The sequence below is a fragment of the Perognathus longimembris genome, chromosome 5 (assembly GCF_023159225.1).
Source record: "Perognathus longimembris pacificus isolate PPM17 chromosome 5, ASM2315922v1, whole genome shotgun sequence".
NCBI lineage: Eukaryota > Metazoa > Chordata > Mammalia > Rodentia > Heteromyidae > Perognathus > Perognathus longimembris.
The window spans coordinates 10,215,424-10,222,765 of record NC_063165.1 but is presented as its reverse complement, the minus strand read 5'-3'; positions in this window follow the sequence as shown (position 1 = coordinate 10,222,765).

Genomic DNA, 7,342 nt, shown 5'->3' with positions numbered 1-7,342 from the left:
AGTATAGAGTCACCTGCATGGTCATGTTATCATGAAAATATTCACAGTAGCCAAGTTTCAGAATCAGTGGATTCAACAGATAAAGAAAATTTGTTATTATATACAAGGGAGATGTGTTGAACCATAAAGACAAATGAAATTAGGTCATTTGTGGGAAATTGAATGGAATTGAAGCTCAGCATGTTGACTGAAAAAAATGTCAGACTGGGAATGACAAATGCAATTTTTTTTTTTACCTCATGTGAAAATTTAAAAATGGCATGAAAGGAAAAGAGGGAATATTTGAAGTTCATGGGTCTGTCTTCATAGACAGACTGAATTTTAAAGGTTGGTTTTGATGCTGAATAAGTGTATACTTAATGGAAAACTATTTATTTTCTCAGACATGGTTTCCTTACTTGTCTCTTTTTTAAATTTTTTGCTGGTCCTGGGACTCAGGACCTAGGTGTTGTCTCTGAGTTTCTTTTTCTCAAGGCTAGTGCTCTACCATTTGAGCTACAGTGCCACTTCTGCCTCTTTCTGAGTAGCTAGTTTATTGTAGATAAGTGTCTCTCTTGCCTGGGCTAGCTTTGAATCACAAGCCTCAGATCTCAGCCTCCTTAGTAGCTACGATTACAGGCCTAAGCCACATGTTTTGTTTTGTTTTTTCATATTGTTGTTTCTTGTCCTTGAAAGAAAAGTTAAGATCAACTAAAATTTCTATTCCTGAATTGTAAAAATCCAAATCATCTCAACATATATATGTTAAGATTGTCACACACACACACACACACACCCACACACACCCCGAATTTGTGTTGGCAGCAGGGGTATAAATGTAGGGATTAGTGGCATGACGATCTTGGCATCTCCCGGTCATTCTGTCTGAGGGGTTTGCCTTTGTCAGATTCGCCCAATGGATAGCTTGTCTTGCTTTGGATTTATTACCTTGTTGATGGAAACATTCAACCCAAGTACGTCTTTGAGTTCCACGAAAGTAAGAATGTACCTTGGCCCTAGGGTTTTATGAGTATATTATACTTCATTGAACATTTGGAAAATATTATATTGACGTCACAGTACTACAGAGAATTTCAAGGCTTGGACCTCTCTGAAGAGCTTCCTTGCCCATGAAGAATTTCTCCCAGGCCACCCAACCTCATGCTGCATCCAGTCCACTGGCTCCTTTTTCTTCACCTACTCCTTGCTTTTTGTTTTGTGTTTTGGTCTGGAATAGAGGACTTCAGACTCAGCCTCTGAGGTTGGCTATCAACCATCTTCATTCTATAAAATTCATTCAGGAAAGAAGGGCTTTCTATGGATGGATTCTGACCACACAGAAAGCTACTCATTCACCATTTCCTAAAAATCTCAGGAGAACTACATATTGCATGAGAGAGTGAGAGCGAGAGCGAGAGAGAGAGAGAGAGAGAGAGAGAGAGAGAGAGAGAGAGCGCACCAGAGAGCCAGAGCCAGAAACATTGGTCTTCTCTGTTTTATGTTTTAATTGGGAAATTTATAGAACCATAAAACATGTGGTATCGTAGATGGCCAAAAGTGACAGTGGACGATGAGCTCTCCAGAAGAATTTCTGCTGCAGGTTCAAGCAAAGGTGTCAAGGAAATGTCTCACTGGAAAGCTGGTATTTGAATAAAGAGGTGAAGAGCGTTTTTGTTTGAAAACCAAACACTGATAAGTATTTCTGACCAAACCAAATAAAAAAGAAAATATCAATCTTATGTCATTGTCATCATGTGTGGAAAAATGAAATAATGTGTGGAAGAGTTTCTTTCAGAAAACCTGTGTGGTACATGCCTAGCATGCTATATCTGTTAATCTTGGTATGTAGAATAGTCCCATTCAATACAGTCCACACTGGACACATGCAGCTATTTCAACTTACATGCATGAAAATTTGATGATATTAAAAAATGTAATTTCTCATTCTCACTAGCCACATTTCAGGGGCCTACTCTGTGACCAAGTGGCAGTTTTTCTACAGAATAGACATATAGGACACTCCATTATGGTAGAATGTTCTACTGGAGTGTGTCAAACAGGATGTCTACCCCTGATAAATCTAAGAGAATGTTATTGCATAATAGGAATGTAAAAAGGTTTTGTTGTCTTGGATTTTTCAGTTCAAACCTCACATTTAGGACAATGGGAGACAAGTGTACCATATATTAAAGAGAGATATCAGCAAAGGCACCCCCCCCCCACATATTACAGAATATACAAATTACTCTGTAAACTAGATTACTGTAGCCTGTATATGAGAACCCTTATGATTCATTGAAAGTCTACCTTCTTTCAAGTGAGTTTATATGAATAGAGAGCTGGGCAGGTATGGGAGGGGACTTCTGTCCCTATATATCCAGCAATGGAACTCTCAAGAGAACCTCTCATGAACATGGGGTTGTATAAGAAGAAGTCAACATCTTAATCCTGGCCGGAAGTGCCTGTCCAGCAGAAACTTGTAAGTCCCCCACTGCTGCTTCATGAGGTGAGAAGAAAAGAGCTCCTAGTGAAACCATGTGCTTTTGGAACAACTTGGAATGTAGGTCTGTAGAAAGCTTGAAAGCTTGCTTCCCACTGGAAGCATCCAAAAGATAAGGAGACTGGCAGAGTTGTCAGTGAGAAGAGACTGAGGTGGGAGACTGGCAGGGCAGAGAGCCTGCCTTGTAACTTGTGGCCACCCCAGAGGATGCCATACTGGTGCCACTCGTGTGAATGCCACAGAGGTCAGTTAATCAAAAGCCAAAAAAAAGCACCTGCCGTCAGGATCAGGAACAAAGTCTATGTTTATACACCGAAGAGCGTGAGTCTGGGTGGAGCAGAATTGTCAGACGTCAGTTATTTACCGTTTTCATCATTTAAGTGTACAATTCAGTGACATTAAGTATAATACCATATTCCACAAGCCTCATCAATACCCATTGTCCGTTAGCTACTGCAGTCTTTCTGGGAGAGATTATGTCCATTTGTAGGAAGCACACCTGGTTCACACCTTGAGAAGTCTCTGTGGGAGGACTAACTGCACCTGTGTGCCTCCTGTCTCCATGGAAACACCTCCTCAGAATGAAGAAAGAGTCCGGGGATAAGCAGAATGTGCACAAGGTTGAGTTTTCCCTTTTGTGAAAAGGAAGGAGCATGGTGTGGCCATTAAGGGGTTGAGGAAATGGTCATGAACTTCATGATCACAGGAGAGAGAGACTGGGTTAGGGACAGGTTGATCTCATAGGGTAATTAGCTGAGAATTCTAGAAACATTTTCCCCTAGGGACCAAGTAAGCTATTTGTAAATCCTAGATTATAGAAAAATCTGTTATTGCAAAAAACACACAAACAAACAAAAAACGTGTGTGTGTGTGTGTGTGTGTGTGTGTGTGTGTGTTTACCAAGCCTTTAAGATTCTGAGTCTAGTTTTTTTTTGCCTGGCACTCCAAGATTGGAAACTAAATACTGCAGTCCTTTTGTTTGAAGGGTCAGCTTGTTTAGGTCTTGGCCTAGTGAGGATCATAGTAGCCTCTTTGTAGGAATGGGAGTCCTCTTTGTGAGACTGTAAGAGAAAAGCCATTGAGAAGGAGGAAGCCTTTAGAAGTAGGAGTGACTCACTAGCTTCCTCTGTTACTGCTTCTCCAAAGCACAGAGATTGGAGGCCCACTTCTCACTACTTGGCCTTTACAGAACAATGTGGGGTGTGTGTGTGTGTGTGTGTGTGTGTGTGTGTGTGTGTGTGTGTGTGTGTGTCCTGGGGCTTGAACTCCGGGCTTGGGTGCTGTCCCTGAGCATTTTCGCTCTACCACTTGAGCCACAGCTCCACTCCCAGCTTTTTGGTGGACAATTGGAAGGAAGAGTGTTAAGGACTTTCTTGCTCTAGCAGGCTTTGACCTATGATCTTCAGATCTCAGCTCCCTTAGGATTATAGGGATGAGCCACAAATACTGACAGCAATGCAGGTTTACATTATTTCAACTGACTTTAAGTTTACTTTCTGATTCTTCTTTATTTTTTTGCATTAATTTATCACATAATAGTTTAAAAATAGCCTATTAAATACCTGATCTATCATCTATCTACCTATCTACCATCTATGTATATATATCTATCTGATAAATATATATTCCTAATGAATAGAAAGCCTCATTTTATACACACATAAATATATAAAAGTTTTCTATTTGTAAGGAATGATCACTTACAAAATATCCTGATGAAATATATGTCTGTATCCTCATATATCATGACAGAAAATATCCATTTCCAGAAACCATTCTGTTGACAAATGGCTAGAACTTGAAAAATTATTTATTGATAAATATCCTAAATACATGAGAGAGGATCCTGGGGTAGACTGAGTTTTGGAGGATGCTATTACAACAAGTCTTAAGTTTCCAGATGTGTGTGTGTGTGTGTGAGAGAGAGAGAGAGAGAGAGAGAGAGAGAGAGAGAGAGAGAGAGAGAGATTCCTAATGTGAATTTGAGAAAAGGAAAACAGCTCCCTTAGGACACAAGTATAGTAGATATTAGAATATTTGTGTTGTCAGTATTGTGGAACTTTTCCCATCTGCCCCATCAAAAGTAAGTGGGTTAAGACTTTGTAGCAGGAATAGGTTCATAGCTTGGTTCATCTAGGTTTTCTTTCTTTCTTTTTTTTTTGCACAATAATCAAGGACTTACAATCATTTTAATAAGAAGAAAGGGGGGCTGGGGATATAGCCTAGTGGCAAGAGTGCCTGCCTCGGTATACCCGAGGCCCTAGGTTCGATTCCCCAGCACCACATATACAGAAAACGGCCAGAAGCGGCGCTGTGGCTCAAGTGGCAGAGTGCTAGCCTTGAGCGGGAAGAAGCCAGGGACAGTGCTCAGGCCCTGAGTCCAAGGCCCAGGACTGGCAAAAAAATAAAGAAAGAAAGAAAGAAAGAAAGAAAGGGCCAGTGTTGTATCCCTGGGAATGTATTTTTGTTTCCTCAACTACTAATTATGATCATTATCATGATTGATAGGATTTTGCACTGGAATTCTCTCCAATAGTTCTGGCCTTGTCAGACCTTGCTGCTGCACAGCATTTAGTTTTATCTTTTTTATTTCCTTCTGTCCATAGATGGCAGCACACCACTGCCTACAGCAGTCACATCCAGAGGCTGGGGCTGGAAGTCAGAGCTGTCGGTGAGGGGAAGGGTAGCTAATGAGAGCTGTCGGTGAGGGGAAGGGTAGCTAATGAGTCATCCGTCCAAACGGAATGGCAGATGAATGTCACCACGAAATGAACAAACTGGCTTCCTTTATAAACAAGGTCAGAGCATCTGTACCAGTGCATCTCAAAAAGCACAACACACCCGCATTTGCGTGATTTCACTGTGGAATACAGGCTCCAGCTGTGTCAGTGTTGGGCAATGTCCAGCTTTGTGTGTAAGACACTCAGAATCATTTGGCCTGGCCCTGCCAACGTAACCACAGGTAAGACTCCAAAAAAATCAATAAACCTGGAAGATTTTTCATAACAACATAGATTTATAGGAAATAAATTATAAGTAGTGTGAATTTGGAGGGACAGACAAAAGTCTCTTATGAGATAGACATGCAGGACATGCAGGATGAATGCCCGCAGGATGGAAGCAGATGTTTCTTGTCAGCTGCCCGCGGCCGGTCTGCCTAGAGTGTAGTGACTTGGGATGTGCCCGGACAGGCAAAACTACAGTGATCCGGTGACGGTGAAACGAGGCACAGTGAGATGATTCTTCGGGATGGTGCCAGCCTTGCCTCCCCAAGTTGATGATTTTGTTGTCTACTTTGTTGATGCAAATGATAACTCCTACCACCCTTTATCTATGTGCTCACCATCAATAATCCTTGTGAGGGGCTGGGATATGGTCTAGTGGCAAAGAGTGCTTGCCTCATATGCATGAAGCCCTGGGTTCAATTCCCCAGCACCACATATACAGAAAATGGCCAGAAGTGGCGCTGTGGCTCAAGTGGCAGTGTGCTAGCCTTGAGCAAAAAGAAGCCAGGGACAGTGCTCAGGCCCTGAGTCCAAGGCCCCAGACTGGCAAAATAAATAAATAAATAAATAAATAATCCTTGTGAAAGCAGAATCTCAGATTAAGGAAATACAATAGACACAGAAGACCTCAATGGTATATGATACAACACTGACTATGTTCCAAATCCACGATGTAGCATTTGCACGTCTATCAAAGCAAAATAGCCACATCACCACAACACACACACACACACACACACACACACACACACACACGGGATCATCATTAAAACAAGAGGTGGCACATCCTACAAAGGACTAACACCAAGAAAAGAAAGGTCATTGCAGACTGTTGCTCATTCCAAGAGAAATGGACAAATGGTTTCATTCTGTTGAAGCCACAGGCAAACCTGCGTGTGTCACCTGTGGTTGTGCATTAGCCGGTCCGGTGCATCTCTATGTCTCAGCGTATGCCAAGCAAGCTCAGTAAATGGGGAAGCAAGTGTGTTTGGGTCGAAGTTAGCGATACTCAGCCTCGGGACAGAGGCCCTGTGCCGCAGGTGAGTTGTGTTGGGACTGAGCTCATCAGGCAGAGGCTGAGGCCTCGCGTGGGTGGAGACTTTGCCAAGGTGCGTGGTGGTTGCTGCAGAGTTGTTAGCACCAAAGTCAAAGGGGCCGAGTGTCAGCTGGTTTTAGAGCGCTGTCTCAGAGCTGGTCACTGACTTAGCCCATGGTAATGAAAAGAACGTGGACGGATTCTGTAGATTTCCACGCCCTCCCCAAGCCCCGCCTCCTGGTTTGTGATGACAATGGATAGGACATATACTGCCCAACTGCCTGCTTTTATTCCTGGGATACTTACTTCCAAGTTCGTGAGAGAGGAACGGCCATTACTGGACGCCACAGCCAAAGAATTGGCAAGAGAGACTTGTTTTGCCTGGAAAACATTTGCGCTTGCATCAGGAAAGGTAAGTGGCCTTACTGCAGATGGGGCTCTCGCACTGGTTGGCTTGCCAAAGGCACGAATTGCCTTCATGGGGAAAGAACTAAGTGATCTAAGTTTTGATCTGACAGATTTTATGATTTGCCACTGCATTACACTCCAAATATGTCACTGTGGGCATGGTGCTTGACAATGTGATATCAACAGCATTTATGCATACATTTTCTCAAAAGCAGATGATTTTAATAGCCTCTGCTTTAAGGAGTTCCCCAATGATTTTGACTGAGTGTTTGTTTCCCGTGGGGAAGGGTGGCAGCGGTGTGGCAGGACAGTGGCTCTTGAGGTTTTATGAATGATGGGATAGAATCAAGCAGTTTATAGAGATGAAGGAGAAAGCCTGTCCAGGAATTCAACGAGAGCAGGTGGCTGTGTGAT